Source organism: Ochotona princeps, chromosome 32 (assembly GCF_030435755.1).
Source record: "Ochotona princeps isolate mOchPri1 chromosome 32, mOchPri1.hap1, whole genome shotgun sequence".
NCBI lineage: Eukaryota > Metazoa > Chordata > Mammalia > Lagomorpha > Ochotonidae > Ochotona > Ochotona princeps.
In genome coordinates, this window is record NC_080863.1 from 7,249,667 (window position 1) to 7,265,717 (window position 16,051).

At 54.0% G+C, this 16,051-nt stretch overlaps 1 protein-coding gene across 1 annotated transcript in view; it reads left to right on the plus strand.

Moving 5' to 3' along the window:
- Positions 1 to 6,425: 6,425 nt before the first annotated feature.
- SLC39A14 (solute carrier family 39 member 14) overlaps positions 6,426 to 16,051 on the plus strand; it is a 36,220-nt gene continuing 26,594 nt past the window's right edge. The window contains exon 1 of the mRNA XM_058657529.1: positions 6,426 to 6,524. The gene's annotated coding sequence lies outside the window, so the exon portion shown is untranslated. The remainder of the gene's footprint in view (positions 6,525 to 16,051) is intronic.

A 16,051-nucleotide genomic window follows, 5' to 3' on the forward strand; every position in this document is an offset into this window, starting at 1 on the left:
TTTGCTTGTCTTGCTTTTCGGTTTTCATGCCAAGTGATTGGACCATGAGGTGGAAATAAAGCCAGTCTGTAGGGGTGCACACTTGTGCCTAAAGTCTCGTCGTCTCTGTTGCCTGGTGGGCTGCTGCTCCTGCCGCAGCGGCCACTCTCCCTGCATCCCTCTGTGCTGCCCAGGTGTGCAGGCCTGGCCCCACGGTGAGGAGCCAGGTCATGTCACTGCGAGACTTGCTGGGGACAGCAGCAGTCTCCGGTCTGGAGCGGATCACTGGGCTGCTGGTGTGTGCGTGCGCCTCCTTAGAGCACTTTTCTCCCACAGAGGGGCAGAGATTCAGCTTCGAAAGATCCACCTTCCTCACCTTTTTTTTTGTTTACTGTTTTATGTATATTTTCTTTTTAAGCTAACTTATTTTATAAAGATTTACTTAATTTTATGGGAAAGGCAGATCAGATTTATGGGCCGGCGCTGAGGGCATAGTGGGTAGAGCCATTGCCTGTGGCACAGGCTTCCCATAGGGACAGCTGTTTGAGACCTGGATGCTCTAGTTCCCAGCCAGCTCCCTGCTAACATGCCTGAAAGGCAGTGGAGGCTGGTCCAGGTGCTTGACCCGGAAGAAGCTGCTCTGGGGGTGAACCCCAGGGGGAAGGGTCTCCGCTTCTCCCTTTCTCTGTGACTCTGCCTTTCAAACAAGTAAGTCTTCAAAGAATAGGTCACCCCAAAGAGCCTCCCTTCATGTGGAGATTGTTTTGAAATACAAGCAAATTGCTTAATGTGCCTAAAAAAAACCAACAAAGCATGGATCGCCCTTTAAGGAGCTGCTGTTCTCGATAAAGGGTTCACACCAGTGTGCGTCAGTTTGAACACAGTCCCCTCGGTGTTAATCTCGTGGGATTAACTTGGAGCTGAAAAGGCCAAGTGGATCATCAAGCTGGATGAGCATTGTAACCAAAGTCGGCTAACTAGTATACATAGAAGTATGTGGGTCAGGTCCGGGCTAATCCTCCACTTGCAAGTGCCAAGATCCCACACTGTTGCTGGTTCCTGTCCTGGGTGCTCCAGTTCCCATCCAGCTCCTTGCTTGGAGGCTGGGAAAGCAGCAGAGGATGGGCCCGGACCTTGGGTGCTTGCATCTGCTTGGGAGACCCAGAAGCTCCTGGCTCCTGGCTTTGGATTGGCTCAGCTCTGGCCATTGCGACCACTTGCGGAGTCAACCAGCAGATGGAAGATGCTCTCTAATCTACCTTTCCAATAAAAATAAATCGTAAGAAAAATGTGGATGAGAAAAGTAGGGAGGTGGGTTCCAGTTTGTATTCCAAACTAACCTTAGAAACACACCGTACCTTGCGTGGCTTCCATATGGGGATGAATGAAGACGTTCCCCTAGATGATGCTTCACAGCCCTGCACTTTACATCCACCCCTCACGTGGCAGTCCCACACGCCCTCTTCCCCGGGACACAGCCTCGGGAATGGAAGCAGGAGACTGCATGATGCACAATACCTGTGAGCTGACCCGCGCCCCTAGGCCATCGCCTGTGCAAGTCCCACCCACTCCACTTCCCACCCAGCTCCCTTCTGATGCACTTGGGAAGGCCATGGAGGATGGCCAAGTGTCTGGGTCCCTGCCACCCTCATGGGGGGGGACCCAGATGGAATTCTGGGTTGCTGGCGTCAGCCGGGCCCAGCCATCTGGACAGTGAAATCAGTAAAGGGAAGATCTCTGATTATTTCTCCCTCTCTGTAACTGCCTCTCAAATACGCAATTAAATGACTGAAAAGATGAATAAGCCCCAGGTGGAGACACCGTGAAACTCAGAAATCCTCAGGTACACATCCATCCCATTTGTGTGTCCAGGTATGGCTCCGCCTCCCATGCCATGAGGGGGCTGCTGGGCCCAGGGCCGCCTTCTCCTGCCTTCTCCTGTAGCCCTCCCCGCGCCGGCTGGATGTACTGTCACTTTGCACAATTCTCTCACACACCTTCCTTCTGCCTACACCCTCGCCCTTGTATTTCTCTCCATGTTTACTAGTTGCTGGAAATCGGCTACCATTAGAAAACATTCAGTGTTCCTGAATTTCATGGCTTTTCCTATTTCCATGTTAATCCTACAAGATGAATGTAACAAGGGGCTTCTTGATGCTGAAGCAGGTAAACGTGGCTCATTCTGATTGGCTGCTCTGCCATCTCCCAGCTTGTAGGAAGACTGGTCCATTTTAAAAGTTGCTGGATTCCACGGCACTGAGTTTAAATAACTACTCTGGGTCATGCAAACAGTGGCCTCCCATAAAGGCTGTGTAACAAATCCAGCCGCTTTTGTTTGTTTACTGTGTGGAGTGCATAACCTCCCAAGGCAGGTAGATATTTACAAAAGGTTACCTTGCGTTTTTTTCTTGTTAAAAAATAAGAGGAAGGAAGGAAGGAAAAGAAAGAGAAGAAAAAGCTGGAACCCCTCTCCAGCCAAATCCAGTTGAACCTTCGGCTGGTGGGAGAGCCTGGATGGGGAAAGCTCTTGTCCCCTCCCCACTGATCAGCTTGTGGGTGCAAACCCAGCCAGGAGGGCCCCACCCTCACCCAGTACCAATCAGGGCTCGGGTCTCCTTTCCCTGGTTTGTTTCTCAAAGCTTCCCTGTCTCCGGGAAGTCCTCCTGTGTTTCTTGTCTGGTAGCTGTGGGATCTTTTTGGAAGGGAACCGGTAACAGCCCAAAGTGTCCCAATTTCTGTTCTCAGTTCCCTTAAATATTGCCCAATATGAAACTTACCATGAGCTGGCCTGTCCCTTCATCCGACAAATATTTATCAGGAACCTGTTATGTGCAAGGTGTTGCGTTAGGGGTGCAAATACATACAGGAATCTCTTCTAATTAAGACAGATGAACCAGCTAAGTCTCAAGTTTTCATTTTTCCGAATGCATCAATGAGATTGACACAAGAACAAGAGGTTGGAAATCCTCTAGAGCTTACAGTAATATCCGCTAAGCCTCACGAAGAACACAAATTCAGACTGCCTTACAAACGGCGCTGGCTGAATCGATCCTTCCCCTCGTTTCGCAAGTTACAAAGTGGCCTCCCTGACATGTGCGACACTCGCTTTTGGTGGAAGGGCGCAAAGCGTTTCAAAGGCTTACGGGACATTGTTGACATGACCCGGCCTATGTTGTCACTGTCACTGCTCTTGCTCGGGGAAGATGGCCTTGGGGCCAGCAGTAGGGCTGTGAGGGTGACGTGGCTTTCCTCCGAGGCTCTCACTGCAGCGTGTTAGGTGTGCCCAGCAGAGAGTTCTCTCTGAAACACGATGAAGTTAGGACATTTCTCTTGCCTTTGCTCACAGCTTTGGGGCTGATCCATACAGTGAGGCTACACAGATCAACAAGTGACCAAAGACTGATGCGGCTGTTCATTTCAAGCAATGAGAACTGTTCAGGTGTATCCTATGAAAACCCAGGTCACCACCTCTCACCATGCAGTGCATGGTTCTCATCCTTTGATAGGGCAGCTTTTTTCAAACTTGAAATATAGATGACAAATAACCAACTTCTGGAAAATTTTCTTGAGTTGAATAAAGAGAGGGAGAGACAGAGATCTCTCATCCACCGGTTCACTGCCCAAGTGGCCACAACGGCCAGAGCTGAGCTGAGTTGATCCCAGGAGCTAGGAACTTCTTTTGGGTTTCCTGTGTGGGTACAGGGCCCCAAGACTGGGCCATCCTAAACTGCATTCTCAGGCCACAAGCAGGGAGCTGGACAAGAAGTGCAGCAGCCGGGACACAAAGCAGTGCCCATGTGGAGTGAGAGAAGGTTGGCACAACAAACAGGATTAGCTTACTGTGCGAAGGTTCCGAGGAAGAACTTCCTTGAATGCATCTCACGATCAGTTATGTACCTCTCTTCTTGTTAAGCTGAATATTTAGTGGAAGTAACGTTTTCAGTGAAGTTAATGCTGTTTTGTTCCCCAACAGTTTATGCCATTTTCTCAATGAAAAAATGCTTCAATTATTCACCTGTTTTCTCTAAAGAAAACTCTAAAAACATTAACTTTAAAGTTACCCTAAGTGGGGGCGGGGTGGTGGCAGGAGTTCTGCGGCGGGTCACGCTGCTATCTGTGGTGCCGCCATCCCCTACTGGCACCAGTTCAAGTCCTAGTTGCTCCACTTCCCATCCAGCTTCCTGCTGATGTGCCCAGGAAAGCAGCAGATGAGGGGCCGAGTGCTTGGGCCCGGGGATGGTGGGGGTCCTGGCTCCTGGCTTTGGCCTGACCCAGCTGTGGCTGTCTCTGCCTTTTGGGGGTAAACCAGTGGATGGAAGATCTCTCCATCTCTTTCCGTAACTCTGCCTTCCAAAGGAATAAAGAGCTCTTTTAAAATAATTTTTTAAAATAAGGTTGTCATAAATGGTATAGTTATTGCTCAACTTAACTTTACATAGGTGTCTTGTACCTAGTGTGATGGGACATAATCAGGTTAAGGTCTGATGCAGCTAGAAGGAGATTTTAAGAGAAACAGCAGTAATCTCTGATCGTGAAATCCACGTGTTAAACCCTGGTGGGAGCTCTTTGCACTACGCATGTGTATTAAGCACCTTGTGAATTACTGGTGCACTGTGTTGTCACTTGAATATTCGAGTTGCAATGTTAAGTGTTTTTTAATGTGGGTTACTGTAACAAGAAAAAGTGGACCAAATATACTTGAGGTGATTCAAGAAGCGCGGTGGATTTAGAAGTGTGTGCAGGGCTTAGGGCCAAGGACAGCGAGAGGCCAAAGGGGCGAGGACGCCTCCAAGCTGGCTAGGGTGGGCCACCAGGTAGGGTTTCCTGAGGGGTCGATGCTCAGAGTGGAAGCCCTTTTTATTTGGCACAGCTCCTCTGTTAATGATTAATTCTGTTCCCCTCAGGGGTGACTGATAACTTATCGCTGGGCCCCTGTGGACTTTAGCAGCTGCACCTCCAGTCTTTGATGGTGAACAACTGTGGATGCTGTGATAGGTCGTGAGTGGGGAGGACGGCGTGAGTGGGGAGGACGACACCTGGCCCGGAGGAGACAGGGTGGCCTGTCTGCAGGTAGTGCTTTTGGGGCAGCGCCACGCACTGCTTCTGGGATCCACGCAGGTCCATCACCCATTTCCTTGCCGTTCCCCAGTCCTTGAAAGAAGGGCGGTGAACACGGCCCCGATTCCGGGGGACCCACAGTCCCAGCCAGCTGGCACCTGAAAAAAACAACACTGCACTTGCAACCAAGGCAGGCAGGGTTTCTGGGAAGACGAGGCAGAGAGCGGGCTTGGGAGAAATTCACATTCCTCTGGAATGACCTGGTTAATAAACGCAGCGCGGTTGGTTCCATCACTGCCCACACCTCTAGGCGCACACACTGAGAATCGGGCCTGCTGTCACCTGCCTTCAGGACTGGTCCTCGCTCCCCCAGCCCTGGGTTCCTTGGGCCACTAGATTGTCCACCAGGGGACAGCAGGAGCCGCAGGGGTTCTAGTCCCCTGTCCCGGCCCGCTCCACAGCACTGCCCTGGAGGACTGAGGGGAAGAGGTCTTTCCCCCAGGGGGCTCACGGGGGCCCCAAGAGCACGTGCCACAGTCCGGCTAGACAGCCCCTCCCGTCGGTCTCCCCCCACCCCCACCTCAATCCCATGGGGCTGCAGCTGGCAGAGCGGCGGGAGGAAATTATGAGCAAACCAAGAAGCAGCTTCCTGAGCGGCTGCTTTTCGGATGGGGGTGCGGGGAAAGCACTTCCCAGGGCCTAATATCCATCTCAATAGGCCCATTGCGCGCCGTCCTCCGGTCCCCTGGAAGCGACCCTCCTCACCAAAAAGCAAAACAAGCCAAAAACTCCCGCCTCCTCGGCTACGGGGAGAGCAGTGCTGGTTTCCTAAAGGGCCAGGAGGGCGCGGGCCACAGTGGTGTGACCTCTGATTGGGACAGTGAGGGCAAAGAGGAGACTTGGAGCTCGGACGGGACTTCTCCTGGCTTGGGAGAAACTTTCCCGTTTCTCCGGCGTGCCGCCTTCTCCAGAGCTTTACCGGGACTAGGAGGACAAGAGAGGAGCGTGTAGAGGAGGATACGTGTGCAAAAGCAGGTCGGAGCCGGGCGAGCGGCGCGCTTCCGCCGGTCGTGCCTGCCCGGAGCGCAGGTGGCCGGGGCGCACTCGGTCAAGGTCTGTGGGGGCGGCTTCTAGCGAGGAGGAGGAGTCTCGGGGCCGAGGCCGATGCCCTAGCCAGTATCCGCGGGCGGGCAGCAGCCGGACTGGCGCAGCCCGGCCGCCCCACGTGGCAGGCCCAGGAGGGGAACGGGGTGGGGCCCGCGCGGGCGGCCGGGGGGCGGGCCCGCCGTGACGCGCCCGGGTATATAGCCGGGCATGCGCGGCGCCAGCGGCCGCACGCAGGGAGGGGGCCGGGCGCTGGCTGTCTTGGCAGACGCACACCTCGAGTGGCTGCTTCTGCTGCTGCTGCTTCTGTTAGCGCCGCCGGCCGCCGGGGCCTGGCGGGCTAGTGCGCAGGGCCTCCTGCCGGCTGTCAGAACCACGTACAGGTGAGCAGGAGTGTATGCGGGGCTGGGCCCCAAGGGAGGGCATCAGGCCCCGGCCTGATGTGTTCGGGCACGGGGTGATGGGGGAGGCGCCGGCTGGGAGAATAGGGGTGGGGGTGGGGGTGGAGGTGGCTCCGCGTTTCTGCCCAGGACTCGGGGCAGCCAGGCAGGAGGCGGGCGCACCTGGCCCTGGGGTGCCACGGTGGCGAGGGCGGCGAGGTCACAGCGGCGCTCGGTGCAGTTTGTGAGAAGCCCGCGGGGATGCGGGAGGCGGAGAAGGACGCACAGGACTTGGGTACCGGCGCTTCCAGGCGGAGCACTGGGGTCCACGGCGCGCAGGCCAGCCTCGTGGGGCACAGCCGTGGGGGGTACCTCCCGGACTTTGCTTTCCAGGAAATGTGTCCCCGCCCCCCATCCCCTGCATCCTTGCCGGACCCACTTTCCAGACGCAGGAAAAAGCCCTAGATCTAACTGGCGCTCGGTTCTCCAGGCTCTCCCCCGCTCCACTTTCGAGCGGGAGGGTGATGGCTTGGGTTGTTTCTGGGCCGGTGCTGACCAAGTAAGGTGGGCTAGCTCAAACTGCCCTCTCTCGGAGGGTGGCACCCTGGGGCCGTCCAGGTGGCTCAGCTGCAACCACGAGGTCCGATGTGGAGTCAGACTGTGCGTGCGCTCTGGCTTTGTAAGTAGGTTCTGCTCAGAGGGGCAGCTGGTGACCTTGCTGGGCCTGGGCTGGGGGAGAGTGGGCCCGGACGTCCGAAACCGGGTGAGAGCTGACTTTCTCTTTCTCTCTTTCTCTCTATCCCTCCCTCTCTCCCCCACCTCTCTCTGTCTCCCAGCCTGCTCCAGGGGTCTGAAGGGGAGGTGAGGGGTTAGAACAGTTCCCTGTATCAACACTGGAGTGCAAGCTCTGTATTTGCTAGGCTGTGTCCTCAATGAGCCAGAGAACTGACTCGCCTGTTCCTGGAAGGGATCCCACTCTGTTACCCCTTAAAACACAAGCCCTAAAGCCTGAGACAGGGCTGTGTAGCCCCCTCCCCCAACCCCACCACTCTGGACTCCTTGCTGGACCCTGGCATCCCCTTCCTTGCCACCAAGTGAGGGGCTTGTTTCTGCTTCTAGAAAAATAATTTTCCCTCTTCCCCCTGGACTCTGCTTTTGGTGAGAGGAGGAGATGGGAGAGCTGGACTGGGCCGGGCAGGGCTGATGGGAGATGAGCCCCGGGTGTTGGTCAGACCCCCAGTTACCAAGTGGGGCGAGGAGTTGGGGAGGAAGCTGCCGGTCCCAGCCTAGTCAGGAAGACTTCATAAATTGTGGACAGAGCCAAGCCCAGGGGCTGCCCGGGGAGCAAGGGACCTGTGGTGCAGCTGCAGGGCCAGGCTGCAGGCCTGCTGTGCCCAAGCAGGGGTCTGGAGGAGGCAGGATTGAGGGCCGGCCACACACTTCTGTCCCTGCCCACTGCCTGCCGTGGGGCACTGGTGCCACTGTGGCCGTGCTGGGACGCACAGCACAGGGCTTGTGGCATGCCCAAGTGGGTTATTTAGGGATCCCAGAAGCTCATGGGTGGGGTGGGCTACGGGAGTGGGAGGAGCCCAGATCCACTGGTGAGTTCAAAGCAGTTTCCCTGTCCTACAAGGGGGACTCCATTTTTCCTGGCCTAACCCTCTCTTGTCCTACTCACTGGTTCACTGATTGATTTTAAAGAAAAGTAACCACCCCTCTCCATACACACAGAGACAGACACACATTTGTTTTAGTTCTGGGAACAACTCTGGTTTTCTTTAGAGGAAAAATACTCCTCCTCTAGGCTAATAATAGTCAGGACTAACAAGGCGTCTGTGTGTCATGTCTGTCTCAGACCTGCTTCCTTCTCTCCTCTCTCTCTCCTCTCTCCTCTCTTCTCTCTCCTTTCTTGCTTCCTAATGAACTGTCTGCAGTTGGAAGGCAGAGTTACAGAGAGGGGGAAACAGAGATATACAATTTTCCATCTGCTGGTTCACTCCCCAAATGTACACAACAGCCACAGCTGGGTGGGCGTGAAGCCAGAAGCTTCTTTCTCGTCTCCCACGTTGTTAGCTGGCAAAGACCTGAGAACTTGCATCCTTTGATTTCCCCCCCCCCCCAGGCCATTAATGGGAAGCTGGATGGGAAGTGGAGCAGCTGGGACTCGAACTGGTATCCGTATGAGTTGCTGGTCTTGCAGGTGGCAGCTTAATGAACTGTGCCACGATAGCAGCTCCTGGGTTCTGTTTTCCCTCCCCTTTGCTGCCTTCACCCCTGCCTGGTCCGTGAGGATTCTCAGTTAGCTCCTCTCTACGCAGAAGTCCTTAGTTGAGGACCTGCTTGGCCGTGGTACACGATGAAGGGTTGTCAGCTGGAGGGCAGGCTGGTGACTGTTGCTAGCAGCCCATCTTTCTCTGGCGCACTTGGGGAGAGGAAGGGCCAGCAGCAGCTGTGCTTGCTGGAAGCCAAGGCTGGGCATGGCCAAGGCTGGGCATGGCTTCTGTGGTAGTGGTTCCTTCTTTTTTTTTTTTAAAGATTTATTCATTTTATTACAGCCAGATATACACAGAGGAGGAGAGACAGAGAGGAAGATCTTCCGTCCGATGATTCACTCCCCAAGTGAGCCGCAACGGGCCGGTGCGCGCCGATCAGAAGCCGGGAACCTGGAACCTCTTCCGGGTCTCCCACGCGGGTGCAGGGTCCCAATGCATTGGGCTGTCCTCAACTGCTTTCCCAGGCCACAAGCAGGGAGCTGGATGGGAAGTGGAGCTGCTGGGATTAGAACCGGCGCCCATATGGGATCCCGGGGCTTTCAAGGCGAGGACCTTAGCCACTAGGCCACGCCGCCAGGCCCGGTAGTGGTTCCTTCTGCAAGAGTCCCTCTTGTCTGTACCCTCTCTCCCTGGGATGGAGCCAGGCTGGAGCTCCCCACATCCCTCTTCCTCTCCCCCACAGCCTGCCCCAGCTGTTCCCAGCCATGGTGTGGTGCCCGCTCTGAGCTGGACTGCCTCTGCTGGACTGGGCATCTGTCTAGGCTGCCTGACCCCTTCAGGAGCGTGGTGGCAGGGGAAGGGGGGCTCCCTGTCTGTAGGTCATAAACAGGGTTCATCAGCAGTGGGGATTAGAGGCTGCTGTTCGGCATTGGGGTTAGGAAACACTTGAGGCAGGCACGGCCTCAATTGGAGTGCTTGGATTCAAGTTTTGGCTCCACTTCCTGTCCAGCTCCCTGCTAAGGCGTACCTTGGGAGGTGATAGGGGATGGCTCAAGGGCTTGGAGCCCTGCCACCTATGTGGGAGACCTGGATGAAGCCGTGGACATTTGGGGAGGAAAGCATGGGGTAGGGATTCTCTTCTCTGTCTCCCCCTCTTCCCTTCTCTTCAAAGGTTGAGAGTTGAAGCATGTTTTTAAATGATCTACTCTTAAAGCATGTTTATATCTTTAATCAAATAAAAGTTTTATTTATTTGAAAGGCAGGCAAGGTCTTCCACCCAGTGCTTCACTTACCAAATGTCCACACAGCTGGGGCTAGGCCAGGCCAAAGCTAGAAACCCAGAACTCGGCCTGTGTTTCCCACGTGGGTGGCAGGAGACCCGTCATCACCTACGGCCCCCCGGCTACTCATCAGAAGAAAAGTCCAGATCCAAACCCAGGAACCCCGATGTGTGTGGGATATGAGATGCTAGCATTTTATGCAAGAACTTCTCTCCTACCCCCCAGCCCCTGCCAAGATTTATTTTATTTATTTGGAAGGCAGGGTTACAGAGAGAGAGAGACAAAGATCTTTCATCTACTGGTTCACTCCCCTAAAAGGCCACAATGGCCAGAGCTGGGCTCATCCAAAGCCAGAAGCTTCTTTTAAGTCTCCCATATGGGTTCAGGGGCTCAAGGACTTGGACCATTCTCCACTGCTTTCCCGGGCCACAAGCAGGGAACTGGATGGGAAGTGGAGCAGCCGGGACTTGAACCGGCGCCCATATGGGATGCCGGTGCTACAGGCAATGGGTTAGCCTGATACACTGTGACACCAATCCTAGGCAGGATCTTAATCACAGTGCCAAAACCAACCCCTATTTTTAGTCACCAAGACTTTGGTTTAGGGCCAAGGCCTTTTCGTTGAGTCTTTCGATCTTTTATTTAGACTTGCAAATTGTGTGTTAAAAATCACACCACAGTATGTCATCTGAGAGTTCTCATTTCCTTGATTTTATTCAATTTTTTTTCCCAAGAGGCTTATATTTATATAGTTCAACTCCAAATCAGTGAAATATAGCCTGTTTTCTTGGCCTAGAACAATGGCTCAGTTGGCTAATCTTCCTCTCACAAGTCCTGGGATCCTATGTGGTTGCTGGTTTGGGTCCCAACTGCTCCACTTCCATCCAGCTCCTTGTTTGTGGCCTGGGAAAGCAGCGGAGGATTGCCCAAAGCTTTGGGACGCTGCAACCCCATGGGAGATCCAGAGGAAGCTCCTGTTTCCTGGCTTCAGCTCAGCTCAGCTTTGACTATTGCAGCCATATAGAGAGTAAATCAGCAGATGAAAGATCTTTCTGTCTCTCCTTCTCTGTAAAATTTGCCTTTCCAATGAATATAAAATAAACCTTTTTAAAAACTGTTTCTCTTTTTTTTTTTTAAAGTAAAAGATTTATTTGTTCAAAAGGCAGGTGACAGACTGGGCACTGGGAGAGACAGATCTTCCATCTGCCAGTTCACTCCCCAGATGGTAAGAGTAGCTGGAGCTGGGCCAGGGTGAAGCCCGGAGCTTGGAACTCCATCCAGGTCTCCCAAGCACGTGGCCCATCCTCTGCTGCCTTGCCCAGCGCACTCCCAGGGAGCTGGATGGGAAGTAAGTGCGAGGTAGCACCTTAGTCCTTGCTTGGTCCCTCCGCTAGCACCTGGGTCAGAGCCTTCCCTGTCAGCACATGGATCCCCGCGGTGTGTTCGTGGGGTGGCTGTGTCGCAGTCCGCAAGGGAGAGGTTCTGTCTTACTCTGCAGCAGCGTGCCTTGTCTCAGCCTTTTGCCATTATAGACGATGCTGTGATGGATAATTGTGTACAAAAGGTGATTCCTGCAGATGTAAGACCACAGAATGGGCACATTTTGCAAAGTGGATCTCCTGTTGCTTTCGTTGGAAATGCTCTAAGACGACAGCTTAGGAGACCCTTGCAAACCAAGTCACGTTCAGAATTTGTTTGTTTTTTTGTTTGTAAGATTTATTTATTTTTATTTGACAGACAGAGTTGCAGAACAAGGAGGGAGAGAGGCAGAGAGAGAAAGAGAACCTTCCATCCACTGGTTCCAGGTGCCTGCAGTGGCCAAAGCTGAGCTGGTCTGAAGCCAGGAGCCAGCTTCTTCCAGGCCCTTCTTCCTGGTCTCCCATGTGGGCGCAGGGGTCCGAGGACGTGGGTTATCCACTGCTGCTTTCCCAGGCCATTAACAGGGCCCAGATCTCCAATGTGGCTTCAGGGGCACAAACACTTCAGCCATCCTCTGCTGCTTTCCCAGGCACATTAGGAGGGAGATGGTTTAGAAGTGGAGCAACTGGGACTGAACTGGTGCTTCTATTACTATATAGTTGCCCCAAGCGGAGGCTTAACCTACTACGCAGTGGCCAGCCCCTGTATTTGTTTTGAAAACACTGAACAGCAGTGGCCTTAGGAGGTTGGGAACTAAGGCATGCTGAGTCTTGGCCAAGAGACCTTTCCCTGAGTTCCTAGCCTGGAGCTGGGAGCAGCCATAGGGGAGAGAAAGGTTAGGATACTGAGTCCCATACAGAGCTGCAGCCCTCTGGCTGCAGGGACTTGCCAGGTCTGGCAGAGTTCGGCTCAGAGCGCTTCTCCTCCAGGAAGTCAGGTAGCATGCCATCTCCATCCCCCAGGTGCCTGTAAAATATGCATGGAGGAGAGCTGTGTGCCTGGGGAAGATGAGCCACTCTCCCTTGGTGCGTGCTGCACTGTGGTGAGTGAGTGCATGATTGACAGAGCAGAGACAAGGAAGGGTCCCGCCCCGCCTCCGCCCTGAGCTCTCAGAAACTCGCAGCCACAGCTGAACACAGCCCTGGAGAGGCTGTCTCGGCACATGGGAACTTGAGAAATGGACTTTACAGAATTTTGTTTGTTTTTAAAAGGCAGAGTTACAGAAACAGAGCAAGCTTCCATCTGCTGGTTCACCCCCCAGATGACAGGCTAAAAAAAACCTCCATCCAGGCCTGCCACATGGGTGCAGGGGTCCAGGCACTCGGGCCATCTCTGCCCTTTGCCCAGGCATATTGACTGGGAGCTGGACCAGAAATGGAGCAGCTGGGACTTGAGTTGGCACTCACATGGGACATTGTTGTATGCAGTGGCTTAACTCCGCTATGCCACAAAGCAGGCACCAGAAGATAAGCTTTTCTCAGAATTTAAAAAATTTCACCAGGGCCAGTGTGATGGCTCAGTGGTTAAATCCTCACCTTGCACCTGCCAGGATCCCATATGGGCTCCAGTTTGTGTCCTGGCTGCTCCGCTTCCCATCCAGTTCCCTGCTTGTGGGCCTGAGTAAGCAGTAGAGGATGGCACAAAGCCTTGAGACTCTACACCTGTGTGGGAGACCCGGAAGAAACTCCTGGCTCCTGGCTTCAGCTTGACTCAGCTCCAGTTGTTATGACCACTTGGGGAGTGAACAGGCAACAGAGAAGAGAATTCTCTCTGTAGAACTGGCTCTCCAATAACTCATCATCATCATCTGCTTCTTCTTTTTCAAACACACCGGAGGAGCCAACATTCTGTGTAGCGGGTAAAGGCACCACTGGTAGCACCAGTACCCCGTAGGAGTACTAGTTTGAGTCTTGGCTTTTTAACTTTTTTTTTCCTTAAATATATTTATTTGAATGACAGTTTTACAGGGAGGAGAGACAGAGATCTTTCACTAGCTGGTTCACTCCCCAGATGGCCTCAACTGCCAGAGCAGGGCTGATCAGGAGCCAGGAGCTTCCTTCAGGTCTCCCATGTGGGTGGAAGGGAGCCAAGCACTTGGACCATCTGCTGCGGCCTTCCCAGGCACCCCAGCGGGGAGCTGAATGGGAACTGGAATAGCCAAGACTGGAGCTGGTACCCATACGGGATACGGGCACTGCAGGCAGTAGCCTTGGTCACTATGCCTCAGCACCCGCCCCGCCTGTATACCATCCAGGTACCCCCTGGCAGGTGGGCATTCCCTGTGTGCTGCCCTCCAAGCTTTGTCCCCTTCCTGCTGAGCGCCGTTACACTCCTGGCTTCAGAGTTCTTCGGTTCAATGGAGATTGGAGAGGGTGGGAGCACAGTGTGTTCTCACATCAGAAGCTGCAAAGATGGCTCAATCCAGGGTCAGAGCCAGCTGCCTCATGTTTCTGTAAGAATTCACTGCTCCCAGTCAGTCTGTCTGTAAAATGGGTTCATGAGAAGGCACGCCTAGCCCAGGCACAGGCCCCTGCACATGGGACTGAAACTTAGTGCTTCGCTGCTGCAGGGCCTGGAGGACTATCGCTCTGTCCCTTTGTTCATTCCTCCATCTGTCTGTTGGTTGGGGTAGCTGAGCAGTCATTTCCTAGTTTCTGTGGGTCAGGAGTTCTTATCTGGAGTCTGGAGGGGGTAGGGGCAGAGGAGAGCCCTCTGCCAGATTCCCCTGGCTGTGCTAGAACCTGCTTCCTTGGAGCCAGGAGGACAGAAGTTTCCCATCCCCTTGGCATTTTCTTGGGCAACCCCGGGAAGGCAGGGAAGAGGGGGCAGCAGCCCTGGAAGCCCTCCACAGCTTCCTCCCCTCCTCTATCTGAAGTCCAGCCCTGCTGAGTCCTTCCCTCGGGCTTCTCTCTCTGCCAGGGTGAGCTCACTGATGAGTTCTGGCCCACGTGGGATGATTTCCCAATGTGAGGTCGACTAGCTGGGTCACCTGACTCCCGCACCACCCCTTTTGCCAGATGAGACCACAGGAACCATGTCTTATTTGCACACCCCTCCCACACCCAGGCCAGGGTCGAGGGTCTCTGGGAATTGTGCTGATCACAGCCAAAAACTGCACCAGGCTGTGACTCCAGCTCTCCAGTGTCCTCCCCTGTGTGTTAGCTTCCCCTTGGCTTGGAACAAGCAACGGCTCTTGGTTCCCTCACAGCCCTGGAGGCGGGAAATCTCTGTGGCAAGCCTTGGCAGGGTCGGGTACCTTCTGGCAGCTTCCCCTGGAGGGGTGCCCCTGCTCTCTGTGGCTGCGGAGGGTCTCATCTCCACCCCTCCTCTGCTTCCGTGCACAGGAGCTGGTAGATAGATTTAGGACCTGTCTTAACTTGCACGTGACTTTCATCTCAAGATCCTTAACTGACAAAACCCCTTTTTTCAAGTCACACCTCCTTCAGAGATTTCAGGGGACTGAGGTGTTGGGGAGCCCCCGGTGCAGGACCCTGCAGGAGAACAGAGGATGACATTTCAGACTTGGCACGGGTCCCTGGCCTGAGGCTGCCTGCACCCTGCTGTGCTGACTCAGCTCTGAAACTAAGTGGATCTTGAGCCGGGCCTCAGCACACAGGTTCAGGTGGCCTTTGTGGGCTATTGCGCTGCTAGGTGTAACTGTGTCCCTCAAGGGCGGGCATGTCAGCAGTCGGGGGATGCCTGTGTGTGCAAAGGGGGAACTGAGCTCGGAGAGGTTCCACGTATGACAAAATGTCACACCAGGGGACTTTTCAGGGTCGGGTCCAGGAGTCAGGTGCAGCAGCCTCAGTGTTGGGTATACCAGATGTCTGTGTGTCCGGAGGCAAGCTCTGATCCAGGAGAACCTGGTGCAGTGACCAGGGCAGGTGGCAGAATTTACCTGCGAGTGAAGATCTGCCGAAACAGAGGACATGGCTTCCCGTCCGGTGTCTCGGGCTCCCTTGCGCATCTCCTGTGGGTCTCTGTCTTGACAACCTACCTTCAGGCAGTCCACGTTCTTCATTAGAAATACTGATGAATGGGGAAAAGACAATAGAAACTACTGTTGGAGGCCCAACACACTGTATTTGGCTACTTGTGTTTTTAGGAGTTTTTTTTTTTTAAAAGGTTATTTTTATTTATTTGAAAGTTACAGAGAGAAAGTGAGTATCCATCTGCTAGTTCACTCTCCAGAAGGCTTTAATTTTGGGGGGCCGGGCCAGGTCAAACCCACGAGCCAGGAGCTTCATCCAGTTTCCTACATAGGTGGCAAGGCTTCAAGCTTTGAAGCTATCTCTTACTGCCTTCCTAGGCGCCTTAGCAGGAAGCTGAACAGAAGTGGAGCAGGTTGGACTCTAGCCTGTAATCATGTGGAATACTGGTGGCACAGAGAGGGTGGCTTGACCCACTGTACCAGAATGCTGGCCCCGGTATTTTTAGCCCTTTTCTTTGAATATGCTTTTTAGTGGCTGCAATGGCTGGAGCTGAGCCGATCCAAAGCAGGAACCAGGAGGTTCCTCTGGGTCCCCCATGTGGGTGCAGGGTCCCAGGGCTTTGGACCATCTTTCACTGCCTTCCCAGACCACAAGCAGGGAGTTGGATTGGAAGTGGAGCACCCTAT